This window comes from Camellia sinensis, chromosome 12 (assembly GCF_055761805.1).
Source record: "Camellia sinensis isolate YWXY chromosome 12, ASM5576180v1, whole genome shotgun sequence".
NCBI lineage: Eukaryota > Viridiplantae > Streptophyta > Magnoliopsida > Ericales > Theaceae > Camellia > Camellia sinensis.
Genome location: NC_138972.1, coordinates 38,075,660 through 38,096,132, shown reverse-complemented (window position 1 = coordinate 38,096,132; position 20,473 = coordinate 38,075,660). Strand labels below are relative to the sequence as shown.

The 20,473-nt window shown below is 37.1% G+C and overlaps 1 pseudogene across 1 annotated transcript; it reads right to left on the bottom strand.

The window, feature by feature from the left end:
• Positions 1–503: 503 nt before the first annotated feature.
• LOC114316735 (tRNA (guanine-N(7)-)-methyltransferase pseudogene) lies at positions 504–3,275 on the bottom strand (annotated as a pseudogene). Its single transcript, XR_014346208.1, has one exon. The product of XR_014346208.1 is annotated as a tRNA (guanine-N(7)-)-methyltransferase pseudogene (transcript).
• Positions 3,276–20,473: the final 17,198 nt, after the last annotated feature.

Genomic DNA, 20,473 nt, shown 5'->3' with positions numbered 1-20,473 from the left:
GTGTTTTTATGTGATATCTTATCATTTCAATTATTTTTGTTTTAATATTGAATTTATGATTTTGTTTCAATTTGATACAATAGATTATAATTTCTATATTTTTTAATAAAAATAAGCACATAAACTACACACGTCATGCTTTCATAGATAAAATTATAAACCTGTTCCACTTGGTAAGTTAAGCTCAAAACCTTAATTAACATTATTAATTAGATCAAATTAATACAAAATCTAAAATTAAAGGTTAAAATCGAGCTAATTAAAACAATCGAGACCAAAATAACTCTTTTTTCCTTTCCAAATTGTTAAAATTGTATGGTAGACTCGTGAGGCTTGTGTATTTTTTTTCAATGGGATTATTATATTTTTTTAACCATGATAATAATATTTGGTGCTTACTTGGCAGTTGAAGGATACAATATTATTTCACAACAAACCAACGGAGAAAAGACCAGGGAATACATTGACAGATCGTTCAGAATCTGAACCTCAAGAAGGACTATGGGATTTGCCTAACTTGAATCGTCCTCGAGGCACTGGTCAGTCGAAGGACCGTTCAGAATCTGAAGCTCAAAAATTCCCATGGCCTTTGCCTGACTTGAATCGTCGAGGCACTGGTCAGTTGAAGGACCGTTCGAGGCACTGGTCAGTAAAGCAATGGAAGAAAAACCAGGGATTATGATTGGTAGGCAAGTTGATGATGAGAAACAAGCAAATGCATTCCTTCGTACCACATAGAAACTACTTTTATTACAACAGTCTCCTACTCAAATGCCATCTATTGCCAACCTCACACGTTCCCGACATGACTAAACTCGAGTTAAAAAGACTACCAATTGATGTCAAAATTCCAGGATCCATGTTACGATTGCTTTAAAGAATAAGCTTGGCCGTATATTTGTTGTTGTGTTTGACATATGTTGTTATTATCCTTCTTTTGCTTTTGGATGAGAACCACAAAAAAACCTATCAAACTAGAGAATGGAAAACCCAAAAACTCAACTTCTCTTAACACCAATATTACAACAGAACATAAGAAAGAAAAAAACAGACGCAGAAAAACCAACCAACCATGTGAAACTAACAACTGCAACAGAACGAGTGAATTGGTGTCCCAATAAAATTGGCACCTAATGAGACTCACACAATCATATTCAACCACCAACAGGAACACCAAACCGTTGGTGAGACAGCAAACAAACACCAAGCAGAATTAGACCCCAACACCAAACAAACACAGAAATAGAAGCCACTCTGATGGGCTTTTTCAATTTTAAAATAAGAGAACCTAAAGCTGCTACATCATTCTAGATGAAGATTTTGTACTCAGATAACACAGACAGCACGATGTGTCTAAAAACTGCTTGGAAAGTTTCTCCCTCATTCCACGTAACCTTCTGTCCTTCCTCAGTGGCACTACTCAAGAGCTTCACAACTGGATCAGCTTCAAGTTCTTCATCTGTAAGAGCTTCAAATATAGGGTGTCCCTCTAAACAAGCCTTCATCCACTCTCCAAGTTCTTTCACATCCATAACCATATATATAGTCCCATCAACTCCAAGAACATAAGCATATTCATCTAGTAAGTGTGGGCTGATCACACGACACCGATGATTCTTCTCTTAAAGTGAGGATCAGGGAACAGGAAAAACATCTTCGATAACTATCCTTTCTTAAAGTAATTCTGAATATATTTCATGGAATTAGTTCTAACCACTGATACATTCTGGCACTGACCAGGATGTGCTAACCACAAAGCTAAAACTCGTTCCCTGACATACTCTGTTACTTTGTCCCTCAGCGTTCCATCCCAATCATCAGGGTGTCAGGGAATAGGGTTGAAAGACTAACTAGGAGTCCTCCAAAACCACAGCCGATATCTGCAAATTGGATCTTCTTGGAATTGTCAACTTGATCAGATAATGCAAACAATTGAGGCAAACAGAGGGAATAGTCGACATGGCAAGGGGAGATAGGCACAGGGAAGTGGGAGTCACTTAGTGGATTGCTGTGAGCTCGTACCCGATAAAAACGTTTCCGTGGCAAATGAGTCGTCTTGCTGATATAAGGGTTTGCCTCATTCTCCAACATCTTTTCTCAAAATTGCATAGCAGCAGCAACTCATAATTTATAGGATAGGGGGAAAAAAAAAATTACAAGATGCAGATGTGAAGTTTAAAGCAGCTCTGTTGTCTAAAAGAAAAAAAAAATTATAACTGGATATTGTTAACAAAGACTTCTCAATGTTCTCATACAAATTTTCTTTTTCCAAAACAATGACTTTTTTCCACATTAAGCAATGTTTAATCAGAAGTATCATATTAGGGTTCGATGTTTCCTTTTTCCTAGTTCCCCCCCAAAAAAAAAATCTGATTAAACATAAAAAGTATGTCAGATTCATGTCAGATTCCATGGCATGTTTTAATGAAGAAGATAATGAAAAATTGGAAGAACTTTGTCATCTTTTTCTCTCCCCATCATTTCTGTTAACATATGTATATAATATTCATATACTTATTAATATAATCAAATATGGAGACAGCTTTAGTATATAATATAATATAGTATGTAATATAATATAGTATGTATATAATAGGAGCTTTAGCTTTCAGCTTGTCTCTTCTTTCGGCCGCTCACTTCCTTTCGGTGTGCCTTTTTCTTATTTTAGTGATGTATACCATAATGATGTTTGTATTCAGCTCTCCTATATAATGGAGCCTCCATTTGGTTTGTAATCAGAGTGTTAATAATACAAAAACCCCTTTCAATATTACTCTCTCAACTCTCTCAATTTCTCTTTCATGGTATCAGAGCACAGGTGTGTTTCCTAAGTCTCTGCATCACATATCTTGTTCCTGACAGATTGCTGCGTACCTCGTCCTTCCCTAACACACAGATTGGACAGTACCATCACCTTCGTCTCTTCACAACGAAGCCAACGCCACCAGATTCATCATCATCTGCCGCCGCAGGCGCCTCCACGCGCCGCCAGAACATTCGGCCACGCGCTCACTCGGTTCAGACGCGCTCCACGCGCTTCCTACACTGTCCGGTGCTATTGTGCGCCCCGGCCTCATCTGCTAACGTGAGCCGCGTGTTTCTGACGTCAGCCGACGTCAGCCCTAGTTGCTTCCGTGCGCCGTGTGTCTCTCGCCTGCTAACGTGCGCCGCGCCACTCTCTGCTAACGTGCGCCGCGCCTATGACATCAGCCCTGCATCATCCTGTTTGACCAGCTTCGTTGACTAATCCATTTTCGGCCTTTCTGGTCATATTTTTAGTCAGTTCACTCATTTTCTGACTAATTTCGACCTTCTGAATTCACTTGTAACCTCAGTTTTTTTAGATTCTACCTCATTTATGCTATTTTTCTCTCATGGATCGCCTAGACTCCACTACCCACCCTATTTCCGCTATTCTTGACGGGACTAATTATGTCCTATGGGCACAAGCTATGTCTGGCTTCCTCAAAGGAAAGAAACTTTGGCGCATCATTACTGGGGATGTGTGCAAACCCGTTCCAGAAACCACAGATTCCACTGCCACGGACTCCGCTGCCAAATATATCGACCGACTGGAAGATTGGGATAGTAAAAACTATCAGATCATCACTTGGTTTCGCAATACTTCTATCACATCTATCAGCCTTCAGTTTGGTCGGTTCCAACTTGACTCTGCTTCCTCTCCTGCCAAAGCCATCTGGGATTTTTTACACGAACGCTATCAGACTACTGGCCTTGCTCACCAATATCAGCTTCTGAGTCATCTTCACGGTATGAGCCAAGAAACCACTCAAACCATCAATGATTTTCTCTCCCAAATGTATTATACTTGGGATCAGCTCGCTCTTTCTGAACCTCCATGGGACTGTACTAAGGATGCTACCTTGTTTACTACTTACCGTGACCAACAGCGCTTGGTTCAGTTTCTCATGGCTCTCACTCCTCGATTTGAGCCAGTACGCGCATCTCTCCTTCATCGAACTCCTTTACCTACTCTTGAGCAAGCAATTTCAGAACTGTTGTCCGAGGAAACTAGATTTGGTACTCTCCATCCGCACCCTGTGGACTCTGTTCTTGCCACTCCCCAGATTCGAAGTTCTCCTTCCTCACCTTCACCACAGAAGTCCAATGCCTGCAATCAGATTCGAAGTTCTCCTTCCTCACCTTCACCACAGAGGTCCAATGCCTGCAATTACTGTCACAACCGCAATCTTCCATCGACTCATCTTCTGGTTAATTGTCCAGTTCGTCTTTGTCGGTTTTGCAACAAGACTGGCCCTGGTCATCTCCAGCAAGATTGCTTCCGCAATCCCGCCCGTGCCTCTCGCAATGGTCCTTCCACCGGGAATTTTTCTCGCAGCCACTCTCACCGTTCTGGGACTCCGTTTAAACCAATACCTGCTCAACGCACTGCTGCTGCTACCTCCGAGGATTTACCTTCCTCTGTCCCTATAGACCCTTCCACTCCAGTCTTCTCTCAAACCGATGTCGCAGCCATGTTTCAACATTTTTGGCAGAATCCCGGTACTCCTCCATCTACTGCTTTATCTGTCACCGCAGGTAACACTTCTTGGTACTTTGATTCCGCTTGTTGTAATCACATGACCTTTGACCCTACTATTTTTACTCCTCTATCTTCTCCTCCTCATGTTCCTTCTATCCATACTGCTGATGGGTCTCTTCTGTCTGTAAGTCATGTTGGTTCTGTTTCAACCTCTCACTTATCTTTATCCCATGTCTATCTTATGCCTGCTCTCACTTTAAATCTAATCTCCATTAGTCAATTATGTGAGCATGGTCTAACTATTACCTTTTCCCGTACTGGTTGTTTGGTGCAGGACCCTCGGACGAGGCAAACTCTTGGGATAGGCCGTAAGCATGGACGTCTCTACGAACTCATCCATCTTCATGTTCCAGATTCCTCTCAAATCACAGCTCCTACCACTACCACTACTACCACAGCTCCTACCACTACTACCACTGCTACCACTGCTACCACTGCTCCTCCTTTATCTCCTTTTCAGCTTTGGCATTGTCGTTTAGGCCATCTTTCTGTTGGTCGTTTAAAATCTCTAATTTCCAGTGGTCATTTAGGTCATGTAAGTTCTGATGTTTTAGATTGTGTGTCCTGTCAACTTGCCAAACAACCTGCTTTGTCGTTTAATAAAAGTGACTCTGTTTCTCTTGCACCATTTGATCTCATTCATTCTGATATTTGGGGACCTTCTCCTACTCCTACTATGGGAGGCGCACGCTATTTTGTTGTTTTTATAGATGATTTTTCCCGTTTTACCTGGTTGTTTCTTATGAAAAATCGCTCTGAGCTCAAACAACTTTATTACAATTTTGCTACAATGGTTAAAACTCAATTTTCTAAAAATATTAAGCTTTTTCACTCCGACAATGCCATGGAATATAAGGATTTTGACTTTCTTTCCTTTCTTCAGAGTCATGGTACTCAACCTCATCGTTCCTGTCCCGGTACGTCTCAACAAAATGGACGTGCTGAACGGAAACAGCGACATATCCTTGACACTACTCGAGCTCTCCTTTTGTCTTCCTCTTGTCCGGAACATTTTTGGGGCGAGGCAGCTCTCACTGCTGCTTACACTATCAATTGTATCCCTACACCTGTCATTCATAATCACACTCCTTATGAGCGTCTGCATGGCACCCGTCCCCCTTACACCACCCTTAGGGTCTTTGGATCTGTCTGTTTTGTTCTTCTCCAACCTCATGAACGTACCAAACTTGAACCACGTTCTCGCCTTTGTTGCTTCTTAGGGTATGGTATTGAACACAAGGGGTATCGTTGTTGGGATCCTCTCTCCCAGCGCCTCCGTATCTCTCGTCATGTAGTCTTTTGGGAACATAAAATGTTTTCCTCTCTCTCTCTCTTCCGTTTGTCCGTTCCCTCACCCTCTCTGTTTTTTACTGACCCTTCCACGGATCTGTTCTCTGATGACCTTACTCCCTCGCCCTTACCAGCCTCTCCACCGCCCCTACCGGCCTCTCTCGAGACTGTCTTGCCTTCTGGTCTGTCCAATGCCCCTGCTCACTCTGATGGTCCTGCTCTTGCTTCCTCGGGATCCTCCTCTCCTGGTGAGTCTCTCCCTCTGGCTCCTCCTGCCTCTACTCGACCACACCGGGTAACCCAACCTTCTACTCGTCTTCGTGACTTTATTGTTGGTTCTACTGCTTTTTCCACTTATGAACCGACCTCCTATCGTGAGGCTCGCTCTAATCCTCTTTGGCAGCAAGCTATGACTGATGAATTGCAGGCTTTAGACAAAACTCACACTTGGGACATTGTTGATCTTCCTCCTGGCAAGACTGCCATTGGTTGCAAATGGGTCTACAAAATCAAAACTTGTTTTGATGGATCTATTGAGCGCTACAAAGCCCGCCTTGTTGCAAAAGGCTTCAACCAAGAGTATGGTATTGACTATGAAGAGACGTTTGCTCCTGTTGCTCGTCTCACCTCTGTTCGCAGCCTGATTGCGGTTGCTACCTCCCGACACTGGGATCTTTATCAAATGGACGTGAAAAATGCTTTCCTTAATGGTGTTCTTCTTGAGGAGGTCTACATGCAACCTCCCCCTGGGTCTACTTATCCCCCTCATAAAGTCTGCAAACTTCAGCGTGCTCTGTATGGTCTCAAACAAGCTCCGCGCGCTTGGTTTGCCAAGTTCAGCTCCACTATTCATGACTGTGGTTTCACCTCCAGTTCTTATGATACTGCTCTTTTTATCCGCAACACTGCTCAAGGGACCACCTTGCTTCTCCTTTATGTGGATGATATGATTATCACCGGTGACGATCTTGATGGTATTGTATGCCTTAAACAGTTTCTTAGCCATCATTTCGAGATGAAAGATCTTGGTCCTCTCAGCTATTTCTTGGGTCTTGAAATCTTCCATGATTCCACGGGGTCTTTTCTCTCTCAGGCTAAGTATACCTCTGATCTTCTCACCCGCGCTGGTCTTACGGATTGCAAGACTGCCTCCACTCCTCTAGAGCCTCAAAGTCGTCTTACACCTCTTGATGGCACTCTTCTCTCTGATGCTACCTTATATCGTCAGCTGGTTGGCAGCCTTGTCTATCTCACTGTTACTCGTCCTGATATTGCCTATGCTGTTCATATTGTCAGCCAGTTTATGTCAGCTCCTCGTATCCCTCACTATGCTGCATTAGTCCGTATCCTTCGCTATCTCAAAGGTACCTTGTTTCATGGACTTCATTATTCCGCCCGGTCCTCTCTCCAGCTTCGTGCTTTTTCCGATGCTGATTGGGCTGGGGACCCTACTGACCGACGCTCTACTACCGGGTTCTGCTTTTTCTTGGGTGATTCTCTTATTTCTTGGCGCAGCAAGAAACAATCTCTTACTGCTCGCTCCAGTACCGAGGCCGAATATCGTGCTCTTGCTGATACTACTCAGGAGCTTCTCTGGCTTCGTTGGCTTCTTGCTGACTTGGGTGTTTCCCCCTCTGGTGCTACTACCCTCTTTTGTGACAATCACAGTGCTCTTCAAATAGCTCACAATGATGTTTTTCATGATCGCACCAAGCACATTGAGATTGACTGTCATTTTATTCGTCAACACGTTACTCGTGGTACTGTCCATCTCCATCCTATCTCCTCTGCTGATCAACCTGCTGATATCTTCACCAAAGCTCATTCTCCTGGCCGCTTCGTTGAACTTGTCTCCAAACTCCAGTTGGTTGCTCCTCCTTGAGTTTGCGGGGGACTGTTAACATATGTATATAATATTCATATACTTATTAATATAATCTAATATGGAGACAGCTTTAGTATATAATATAATATAGTATGTATATAATAGGAGCTTTAGCTTTCGGCTTGTCTCTTCTTTCGGCCGCCCACTTCCTTTCGGTGTGCCTTTTTCTTATTTTAGTGATGTATACCATAATGATGTTTGTATTCAGCTCTCCTATATAATGGAGCCTCCATTTGGTTTGTAATCAGAGTGTTAATAATACAAAAACCCCTTTCAATATTACTCTCTCAACTCTCTCAATTTCTCTTTCAATTTCTATAAACAAAATACGAAAGTTTTAGTTTGCAGACCTAATACTCCTCAGTTACGCTTTCATATTGCCAAAATTAAGTTTTACTATATTATTCTCTCTTTCCAACCAGCATTAGTTCTTCTAGAACACAATATTTGTTCCATTTTCCTGGAAAACACAGAACCTTTCCATTTTCCAACATAGAATCGGAATAATTAGCCTCTCACACAAACATTATCTCTCTCCATATAAGAAATCACCAGCGTAAAGTCTTTTATCATCCTTGCCAAAGCTTCTTGCATTTTAACAAACAGCAGGAACATGACTCTGAATAAAAAATTTCAACTTCTTTAGAATCTTCAGACACAACCAGCTGATACATACTAAAATCTGCTGATCTTTGCTTTGATTACTTTACAATTAACGATTCACTAATTCAATCATTGGGGTAATCGGATCGAATTGTAACGTCATAATTACATCTACTGAAAATTATATAGAAATAAAAATATAATCATTAAATTCAATATATATCCAAAAAAAAAAAAAACTCAAATAGCACCAGCACACAAAGTTGGTCCCCTATTTTTGAGACTTAAACAGAGCACAACAACATAAACAAAGAAATCCCTAGAACACCAGCCACTAAACCTAAAAGACAAGAACACTCTTGGAGTATATGTCAAATGAGATTATTTAGTAACTTTAATGGTTTGTCAAATCCTTAAATCAAAGCCATTTAGTTATACACCTACATAATAATAATAAAAAATGCCTTGCAATGGTGTCCCAAATCTTCAGCCAAAATTTGTCAAAAGGCACAAGATTTGGTTTTGTCAAATTTTCCACACCAATTATGACCACTATATGCTTTTTTTTTTTGAAAAATAGATCCAACGGTAGCATTTTGAGTGGTATAAAAAAATAAAACAAAATAGAATTAGGCGTGCCAAAATAACATGAGAACCATTTTGAGTGGTATAAAAAATAAAACAAAATAAAAAAGTGGCCCTTTTGTACTGTATCAAGCCAATAAATACTTTGGCAAATCTATGTGACAATGGAGTTACTATTATATGTGTACATTCATAATGAGGGTAATGAATAATACAAAGAGGTTGATTGCATGACTAATTCACTAATTGAAGGAAAGATATCTAATTCAATGACATAAAGACAAGGATTTTCAAAATCTAAATCTATCGATTAAAATTAATACTAAGTAAAAATTAAAAAAAAAAATAGTAAAATTAATCCTAGTTTTTACGAGGCTTCTTGGTCTGATCTTTGCCCTTGAGGTAATTCCATCTCAGACCATCATAATAATCATCATATGTCAGGTTTTTTGTGGGTTTTTTTTTCCTGATCTCATAGAGTTTGTTCTTACTCTTTGTGATTCAAGTTTCTCAATCTTCTCTAACCATTGTAATTCTTGAATAATTTCTATTACGGTTGTATTTTATTTTATTTTATTATATTATATTTTATGTTCTGTTTGGGATTTCATTTCAACAAAATTATTGCGGAGAAACCCAATACCATTTTGCACTTGAATATGAATATCATAAGTGAAATGATGATCATCGATCAAATGCATGTCAAAGATTCAATTTTTAGTCTTGTGAAATAGTTTACTGACTGCTTGAGATTTCTGTTGTCGATTGCGTATTTTTTTTCTTCTTTTTTTGTTTATGCAGTTTTAGTTTGGTGGTATGTTCAAGAAGGCTTCAATTAGGCTGATTCCATTACCAATCTGATGGTTTACTCTGATTTGGAATCTCAAGCGAACTAATGCTATATTCGGTTCACTGGAATGAGACAGAATTGAATGGAATAGAATGGAATGGTCATTCCTGAAACTCTACGGAATGATCTTTACCATGATGAATGATGATTCCATTTGCATGTTTTTTTATTTGTTTGCAATGTTTATTCTCAACCAAACATGAAATAACATTTTGATGAAATAATTATTCCATTGCATTCCACTTCATCCCCAGGAGCCAATCACTACCTAAGTCGTATCTATTAATATGAATATTGTCTAATTTAGACAGTTTTACTGAGGTTAATTTGTGAGTTTGCATGTGCTCTTATATTTTCAAAAGGTATTATTTTTATTTTTTGTATATAAGATTTTTATTTATTTATTTTTTTGTTGAAAACCAATTTAGTTTGTATGACTAGCTAAAATAGATTAGTCTTGTTGGAATACACGATAGACATAAATATAAAGTGGCTCGGCAAAATACACAGTGTACTTTTTGTGTACTTTTGCTAGACAAAATGCCTAGTAATGTTGGTCTAAGCAACGCCAACACGAGAGGAAAAATGTATTTTAGAAATTTTTGCTAGCCAAGCATCGGTTTTGTGCCTCCGACGGGTGCTATAACGTGAGATAAATTCTATAACATGAGACGCATTTTCCTTGTTTCATATTTGCTTTCCACATGTTGTGCATTATATGGTAGGCAAAAGTCTCCCGCCAAAATCATCTATGCTTGGTTGCTCTGTATGTGGGTGTGTGTGTGTTTCCCCATTCAAATCTCCCTTCCACCTCTAACTCTTGCTCCACATTCTAGGTAACTTAAGTGTGGCAACACCTGCTTGCTGGTGCTGCTTTTTTTGTGGCAGTAGGTTGTTTGAAATGAATTATATAAGTGCACTTTTTGATTTTTTGACTAAAAAAGTAGAGGAAAAAAAGATATATATTTTGGATAACTTTTTACTTTTTACTTTTTACGAAAAAATGTGTATTAAAATATTGTATCAACTAGCAAAATGACCTTTCTATCCTTCTGAGCTGCACTGTTGGATGGTACTTGTCAGTGCACTGTGTTGCACTATTGTATCAGTGAAGGTACTTGTCAGTGCACTGTGCTGAACTGCTTTTTTTTTTTTTTTTTCCCCACAGGTGAGCTGCACTGTTGGAAGGGGACAAAGAAGGGCAATTCTGTCTTTTTGTTCTCTGAGAAATCAGCTCCAATTTCCTATCAAAAAATTGTGAATAGTATAAACCTTTTTGATTTTGTAGTGAATTTTTGTCTTTTTTAGGTTAACCCAAACACCTACGTCGTTTGTGGTGCATTTTTGTCTTTGCGTCTTTGCATTTTTGTCACCTATGCTGATTTTTTTGTTGGCTTTTTTTGGTTAGTATGAATTTGTTTCGTGGGTGTATTTAATCTTGTTTTGAAATCATTCTTTCTTGCACTAATTATTATTTTTTTTTATTTTGTTTACTTTTCTAACACAAAAGTTTGTCGATTGGGTCATTTATTCATTTTTTTCACAAGTTGAATTACATTAAACCAAAAAAAATTATTCATAATTTTTTTTCTTTAAATTTCTACTCAATTCTATTTGTGTATTTTTGGTTGAAGCCTCGCATGTTTTATAGTTGAGGCAATGAATACAATGGCATCAGCTGTTATGGATATAGTCAACACTACTTTGGATTGGGTGACATTCGCATTTGAGGTTCCTTTTGCTCGAGCCTTTGTTTTCTGAGTGCACATTCATGGTAGGCTATCATTTCTTTAAACTGAAATTATTTTTGTCCATAATTTAGTGGTATTTTAATCCGAAAAGTAATATTTTTTTTTTGGTTGAAGGGTATCTATTTGTGGAGGGCCTTCTTGTAGTTGTTATTTTGTTTTTACTGTCCCAAAAAAGTTACAAGCCCCCTAAACGGCCTCTTACAAAGAAGGTACTATCAATTCCTTTATGTTCCGTATGAACTTGCTATCTTCTTGAATAGGTTTTGTGGTCCTCTGGTATTGATTAACAATTCTACAATTTCTTCTCTTTTTATTTTTGTTGCATTTAAAATAAAAAAATCTGTTACATCTCAATCTTTGCATGGACTTTTTTCAATGATAAACATATTTTGTTCATTATTGTTTATCTTTCTTTTTATTTTTCCTTTTCCTATTCTCTCTCTCTGTCTTGATTTTTTCTTTTGGATTTCTTTTGGATTTTTTCCTTTTCCTATTCTCTCTCTCTTAAACTTTCATCTATCACTTGCCTCTTTAACTCTCTTCTAGGCCTTTTTTTTGCATAATATTTTAGGCTTATTTGTGAGTTGTTTTGGACTTGGTCATAAAATGTAAAATAACCTTTTTTGAGCCCCTCTTCAACATTGTTGAAGGGCTCTCCTCTGTTTAAGGTCTCCTACCATCACTTGCCTCTTTATCTCTCTTTTAGGCCAATTTTTGCATAGTATTTTAGGCTTATTTGTGAGCTGTTTTGGACTTTTCCATAAACTGTGAAATATCTTTTTTTGAGCCCCTCTTCAACTTTGTTGAAGGGCTCTCCTCTATTTGAGAACAGATCCTACCACTTGTCTCTTTACCCCTCTTTTAGGCCTTTTCTTGCATGATAGTTTGGCCTTATTTGTGATTATTTTCGTGGCTTGATGTAAACTGTGCAGTGCCTTTTTTTGAGCCCCTCTTCAACTTTATTGAAGATCTCTTTGCCATTTGGGGCCAGCTGCTGTCCCTTGTGTTTAATCTCTCTTTTAGGGCCATTTTTGCATGATAGATTAGCCATATTTGTGTTCATTTTTAAGACTTGTTACAAATTGGAAATATGCATGTTTTGGGACTGTCTTGCCTCTGTCTTCATGCTTCATGATCAAATAATGCATGCTTTGTATAGCTGTAAGTCATTCCATGTGCCTAGTTTCGAGTTTCGGGGTTCATTCCATGCATCGGGTGCCATGTTTCCATGTTTCGGGGCTGTTTTGTATCATATTTCAGTGCTGAAATTCGCATGTTTGCATATCATGTTCCATAGCTTGCCATGCTTTGGGTAGAGTGACATTTGATGCCTTAGGCTTGGTCCTCGGTTTGCGTGCATGTGTGCACGCATTTCGAGTGTCTCATTTTCATCTAATGGCTACTGAAGTGAGTGTGGCTGAGGTCCACTCATGTTGGTGTAAGTCCATTGTGCATTGTGTATGCCATTTCATTTCATAGCATTGTGTATGCTAGGTTGTATGTTAGCGCATTGTGTATGCCATGTTACCTCGTGCATTGTGTTTGCCATTTCATAGCATTGTGCATGCTAGGTTGTATATTAGCTGCATTCATGCATGTCATGCATATTGCATTGTGTTTGGGATAGGAGTTAGCCCAAGCACGGGAAACGAGGGACGTTTCGTACTTCGAGTGACGGAACGTGTCTCAATTCCCAGTCACCGACACTCCGGATTATCCATGATGGAGTTTAGGTCTTGTTGTGTTTATATGTGCATTCATTTCATATTGAGTCGTGCAATTCGACTCCTCGGCCATCATGCATTGATATGCGTGATTGGTGGCATGAGGATCGAGGACTACACTCCCTGAAAAGTAGTCATGCATACATATGTGAAAATACTTTGCCATGTCCCTTTGTTGCTCTCTGTTGCAGCAAATCAGAAATCGGCAGCCTTCCGGAGCTTGACACGCATTCCAAGAACAATTGCAAACAGAGGCAAACCGGGGCATCGCGAGGGATTCTCCGCACAAGGCAACCCGAGCATGCATTATTCATCATCCGGAGCAGATTTGAGGCAGTCCCTGGCTTGCACGCCAATTTATTGCTTTTCTAATTTAATTTGTTAATTAATTAGGGTTTTGTACATATTTGGACTGTAATTATTCATTTGAGACTGTATATTATTTATTTGGACCCTCTGCGCGAGGGCAATGTTGTAATAAGTGTGCATGTGTGTGATGTATGTCTTCCAACCCCACGTCTTTCTCTCTTTTATTTACCAACTTGTGATGGTTAGATTAGGGCATGTTTCAATTAGCATACAGTATGATAGCATGTTTGCATTCATTTCATCTGTCTTGTATGCACCGGGCTTGGCGCATCATACTAACTGCATTGTATTTCAATTCCAAAGTTGAATACATGTTAGATGTAGCATTTCATATGCCATGTTTAGAATAGCTGAGCCTATCTTAGTTGCATTTTTGCATGTGTTGCATTAGGCATTTCTGTATAATTAGGATCATGCATGGATTTCTAATTAGCTTCTGTTTTGGCTTGGAGTACTCGGTAAGTTTTTGTGCTTTAGCATCCTTGCATGCGTGTGAGTGAATGCCATGATAGCATGCTTACCATGAGGCTATGTGCTTATGTGATATAACTGCCTGAATGCCTGTGGGTGAAGATTGGGTTATTTGGATTGGAACAATTCATTCACTGTGAGTTTTAAGCCCACTAGATAGTGGCAAAATCATGTTTTCTTAAGCCCACCCGAGGGTGGCAAATCCACGTCTTAGCCTACTTGCGGGTAGCACCATCAAACCATTTTCAAAATAAACAAACATGAAACGTTTTGTTCCAATCCAGGCGATCCAGTCTATACTTGATATGCTGTGCGCATCACATAGTAAATCTAGGCTAATAACCGGAATAAGAACGCATAATGTTTTCAAAAATAGATATCATGGTTAGTAGAGGCCGATCTTTGATCGGGCAAGCGGGGGTGCTCACGAAGTGACCTTCCCCAATCGTACCCAAGTTCCCGAGCCGAGGCAACTTTGGTGATGACGGACACATGACCTTAGGCAAACGAGTCAAGGTTTCCTAAATTTCCCCAAAATAAAACATTTAGGTGGCGACTCTGTATCTGGCAAAGCAGTCCATGTTTGGCACTTCTTTCAAAATCTGTTTTCTCAAAATGATTTGCCGGATTCAGACTCTTTGGTTCAGATTTAGAACCGTGACAATTTGAGAGTCCTGAACTGTAGTGAGCCCAACATGAACAGAACGGGGGGGACTCGCCCTCCCGGGGCGTTCGGGGACGTCTACAGTTTCTTACCATAAAAGCAGGGCTAGAGTGAGGGCTTCTAGTTTCTTCAATTAACTTTTTGTCTAAAAGCTCCTTGAGTTGAATATCAAATTCATCTATATTTTGTCTAGTATAGATCATTGGTCTTACTCTAATGATAACATTAGGGTCTTTTAATTTTAAACTACAATAACGTGGACTACGTTGCCATAGATGTTCAATAAAATTTTCTTCTAAAATTTTATAAATCCAGTGTGATTCATCAATGGTTTTGATGATGGGAGTTAAATCACCACGCGGCACGGACGCAAACTCTTTATCACGAATGTATTTATGTTGTTCTAACAAGGGAATATGAATTAAGACATTATTTATGCTTATTGAAATAGCTTTTTCCTGTATTTGTATTGGAAGGTATTTATATATAAAATTATTGCCAAGAAGGAAATCTCCACGCATATATGGAAAACATAAAATCTTAGGTATAATGAACTTGCTATCATTTAGCCAAATAGCTATATTTTTAGCCTTGAATTGTATGGAAGTATGGTTGCCATCAATTCCAGTAACCAAAATTGGATGTTTCATTAATGTCCATTTTTCCTTTGGTATAACATTCCATTTATATGAGCTAACTGTAGCTCCTGTGTCTATTAGAACACTGAGGCTATAGGGTTTATAACCTGCAAAATTAAATGTTCCCAATACATATGTGTACCTTCTTTTTCTTTGGTTAGGAGAAAAAATAATATCATCATTTTTTGTTTGAAAATGATACATATATGCAGACTTAATATGTTCAAGTTTTCTTCTTCCTGGAAAAATAGGAATCTGAACATTGCTTGAAGTAATAGATTCTTGATTAGAATTATTACTTGATTCTCCATTGCTTAACTTTGAAAATGATTTATTAGGAAAATCTTTTTCAAATATAGAAGTTAATCTTTTAATTTTTTTAACTGTATTTTCAATATATAAATTTTTTCCTGATACTTGGATTTGTAATTGTGCAGGTTTTTTTGTTTTAGAAGATTCTCCTTGTCCCACTAGGTCTTGGATTAACCATTGTCGAGGGACTTCTAAATCGCTCCAATTCATTAGACGAGGTTGAATTACCGTGTCAAATGGTCTTGGTTCAAAGATTTCAACGATTTTATTATCATTTGATCTTATTTTTGTTTTAGAAAATTTGGTTAATTCGTGAATTGTTTTCCAACGAATAGCCAAATCATGAGAATTTGATTTCATTCCTAATCCTTGTGTTTTAATTCTTATTCTGACAGTATCTTCAAGATTAGGATCATTTATGGAAATAAAGAAATTTGGTCTAACATTAAACTAAACTACTCCATTAGCCAAATTAGAATAAATTCCTCCAATGATTACTTTCATTGGGTCAAAAAATCTTTTGTCAAAAATTACTACCAAAATAGGAGTATCTATCCCTTGGCAAAATAAGGCTATTATGGTTACTTGGATTAATCCAATATGAATATATTGAATTTCAAGATATTTCTTTTTCCATCTTGCAACCTTTTTCTTATCAAAAAAAGGAATATCAATATTTCTTTCTTCTGACCATTTTGCTTGAGTGTTACCACTGTATTGTTCAAACACTCTTGCTGAAAAGAAGTTGAATTTTGAAAGTTTGTAAATTTTTGGAACAGCAACTTCTTGCATTTTTTCAAATTTTGCTAATTCTTCGTCTGTAAAAGTTTTTTCTTCTCCGATTACATTTCCAAGTCGAATTGCCTATAACTCTTTTTGAGATATTTCTTGACTATTATTAGTAATCATGAAGATTAGTTCTTCGTCTGAACTTTCTTCATCACTTGAAATTTCATATAAAATTTCTTTTTCATCAGAAATTTATTCGCCATATATTATTTCAAAATCTTGTTCTTCAAGAATTTTGATCATTTTCTTTGCACTTTTTCCTCTTTTTGGGTATTCGGGTGCATATTGACCTTCTTCGTTACAAATGTAATATTTTACAAGTTTTCATTTTTGAAACACTTGTTGGTTTATTTTTTCGAATATACTTTTTCTTTTTAGAAAACGTTTTGTTCTTTTTCCAAGGTTTCCATTTATATTTTCGACATTTTTTGAAAAATCCTTTTCTTTTAGGAAATGTATTACAATCAATTTTTCAATTTTCTTTTAAAATTTTATCACAACATTTTTTACTGTATTGTGAGTTGGAAATTTGATTTTTTATTTGTTTTTTCGCCTTTGCTTCTAGACACCGATCTGCTATCAGTCTTAGAACATAATTAATGCGAAAACCAAGATTATTATATTCTTCCTTCCCCATTTTTTTGAGAAAATCAGGATATGTTTTAATACATAACTCATCCCATGGATTAGGGAGTTTATGAAAAAATTGATCTAACCAGGGTTGATTTGCTGGTGGATCAATAAGATAATAATATTTTTTAAAAGTTTGAACATAGTCTTCAAAAAGACAAATATTGCATAATTCTAATTTAGTCAAAATATAATTTGCATCTGCTTGCAAATTAGTATCTCCTGCAAAATCACATAAATTTTCTTTTATGATTTTTGCAAATTCAGCTAAAATTGTGTCAAGTGTGAGAAAATTTGTTAACAAATCCGTTTTTTGACTTTTTTCAATTTCAGATTTTTCCCACTGTCTTAACCATTGCAACACATCTCCCTGGAGAGCTGCTGCAATATAATCAAGGAATTTTTCCTTTGACCAACTATTTTTATAATTGGTAATAATGATGGACAAGGATTGTGTCCAATCATCAATTGCTTGTTCCTGATCCTTAAATGGAACATGAGACAAGTCTAAATAAGTACCATTTTGAGCTATTGGATACTTATGATTATTATCTTTTCTAGATATTACTGGCTCAGGTGTAGGATTGGAGGTACTTCCAATATTAGTGTCATTTTTAACTTCATTTGTCTGAATAAAGTCAAAATTTTCCCCATCTCCCCATGTGCCAAATAATTCGGGATCAATTGGCTCTTCTGACTTTCTTTTCCCTTTATTTATTTCAGATGAAATATCTTGATCTAATGTTTCTTCAGATGAGGATGATTGACTGTCATCATCATTAGTTGACATATTAATATCATAATTAAAGTGTTGTAAAAGGGTTTCATGTTCTAGATAAGTTTCTCATATCTGATCTAGTAGCCTATTTCTTTCATTAATACCTAAATCTGGGTCTTTATATAATGTTCTCCAATAATCCAATATTTCAACAATATTTTCATATTCAGTCCTATTATAGGTATTGGTTTGAAGTGCCATAATATCTTCTGTACCATAAAATAGCCTACAAATTTCATATAGATACAAATAAAATAGTCAAATGGAAAAACTTGAAGAATGTACCTTCACTATGATTTGTCCAACGGTAGTGCTACATGTACTAATTAGTGCACATACTAGTGTACCAATTAGTGTTATGATATTATTATTGACCATATTTATTATACAAATTAAAAATACTCAAAATCATACAAATGATATCACATCATCTATTAATATACTAATGCATACATTAATTAATACATATAATATTATTCTTTGTCAAATTATTGAGTTTAATTAGCCTCAAGTAATAAGTAAAGTTAAAATTTAAAGGCTTTAAAAATGGAACAGCAATGCATATGCAAGGATGAAGCACTAGAGAAAATGACAAATGGTTTAAAATATCCCAAAAAAGACGAATATGATAACAAGGGTCACTTTTTGAAATGAGTTCCATTTATTTTCAGCAAACAAGTTTATAAAAAGCAAAACACAACCAAACATTCTTCGAAAAGTTACGAATTTATTCTTTAAAGTCTTTAAAAATGGAACAGCAATGCACATGCAAGGATGAAGCACTAGAGAAAATGACAAATGGTTTAAAATATCCCAAAAAAGACGAATAAGATAACAAGGGTCGCTTTTTGAAATGAGTTCCATTTATTTTCAGCAAACAAGTTTATAAAAAGCAAAACACAACCAAACATTCTTCGAAAAGTTACGAATATATTCTTTCAGATTTTTTTAATATACGTATTGTCTAATGTAATTTTAAAAATTATATTTTGCCCCTTCAAATTTTTAATCGAATAACAAATAATTTTTTAATTAATAAATCATTAAGTTAACACTACAAAAAAAGGAGCTATTTGTGTCCCATTATTTGTGACAGAAACATTTGCTAACTCAAAAATGTATTATTACAGATGGCAAAGTAGGACTGTCTCAAAAAAAAATGTACTTACTATTATTATTTGAGTCGTCAGGCTATACCGTCTCAAACAAAATATTATTTGCGTTGGCCAAATTTTTACCGTCTCAAAAAAATTTATTTAATTTTTTTCCACTTTTTTGGTTCCAAAAATTGCATCGCGCGCCTTTTTTCACGCCCATTTCAAGTTACTTTTGCGTCTATATTGTGCGCTGTCACAAAAAGTGATTGAAAAAAAATTAAAACGACATCGTTTTTAGAACCTGATATATATACCCTTCCTCTTTTTTTTAAAAAAAAAAATTTCTTCTCTTTTTGCCCTAAATTTCAACTTCGTTCATCACTAAGGAACGAACTCTTCATATTGGCACCACCGATTCTCCATCTCTACCGGCACCGTCGATTCTCCATCTCCACCGGCACCACCGACTCTCCTCCTCTCCACCGACACCGCCAACTGTCCTCCTGCAGGTTAGTGCTCTCTCTCTATGTATATACATATCAGTCTCCCTAAGAATTGAAATAATAGATGATTTGAGTGTTCGATTTGTGTTCTTTCGCCTCTAGTTAATTTTGAGCTTTCTCTAGAATCAAACTGGGGAAAAATGGTGCATGCTTTTGTAACCTTCCACCCCTGTTCTTTCGCCTCACAGGTTTGGCTTGATATGTAGCCAAAAAGGGTTCTCTATTTTTGAGCTTTCTATATATTAGGGACTAATGGTGTATAATTTTGTAATCTACTAGCAGAATTCTAATTGGGTAATGTTGTATTGTCCTCACTGAGAAAGGGTTGTTCCTTTTTCATTTGAGAGAATTTGAAGGTAGAATTCAAAATTTATGTACCCAGTTACTTAAGAGATTGAGCAAAGGCTAACGGTTGAGATTGAGCAAAGGGTCACTGAGAAGTTGAAGGTAGAGTTTGAGCAAATTAGAGCTTGGATGGACTTCATAGGGTCCCAAGGCGGCCTAAGTGGTATACAGGTGTAGTAAAAATAACTAATTGAATAACTTGGGCAATTTGTTTGTTTTTCTTTTCTTTTATTTCCTTTTCTTTCTATGTATTATATTTAATAAAATGGTATTGGTGTTGGTTATATAGCTTGCAAATGCCTCTAGTGAACGTTAACAAGTCAGGAAGTCTGTAGGAGATCATGACAGTCATGATGATGAGTTATTGGGTTCTCCTATGCAGGTATCTCTATTACATAATGTAATATTCACAATCACACATAGTTGAGGTTAAGGGTTAGCCTACTGAAAACCCGATTTAGTGTTATTGTTGCTGTTGAACCTATTTTCCTGATGTTGAACCTAAAGTAAGACTGATTAGTGTTGAACCTATTTTGCATTTCTTAATAGTGTTGAACCTATTTTGCATTCCTTTTGAGTAGCCATCAACATTTAATTTCAGCTTTCCTACAGGTGGACAAAACCA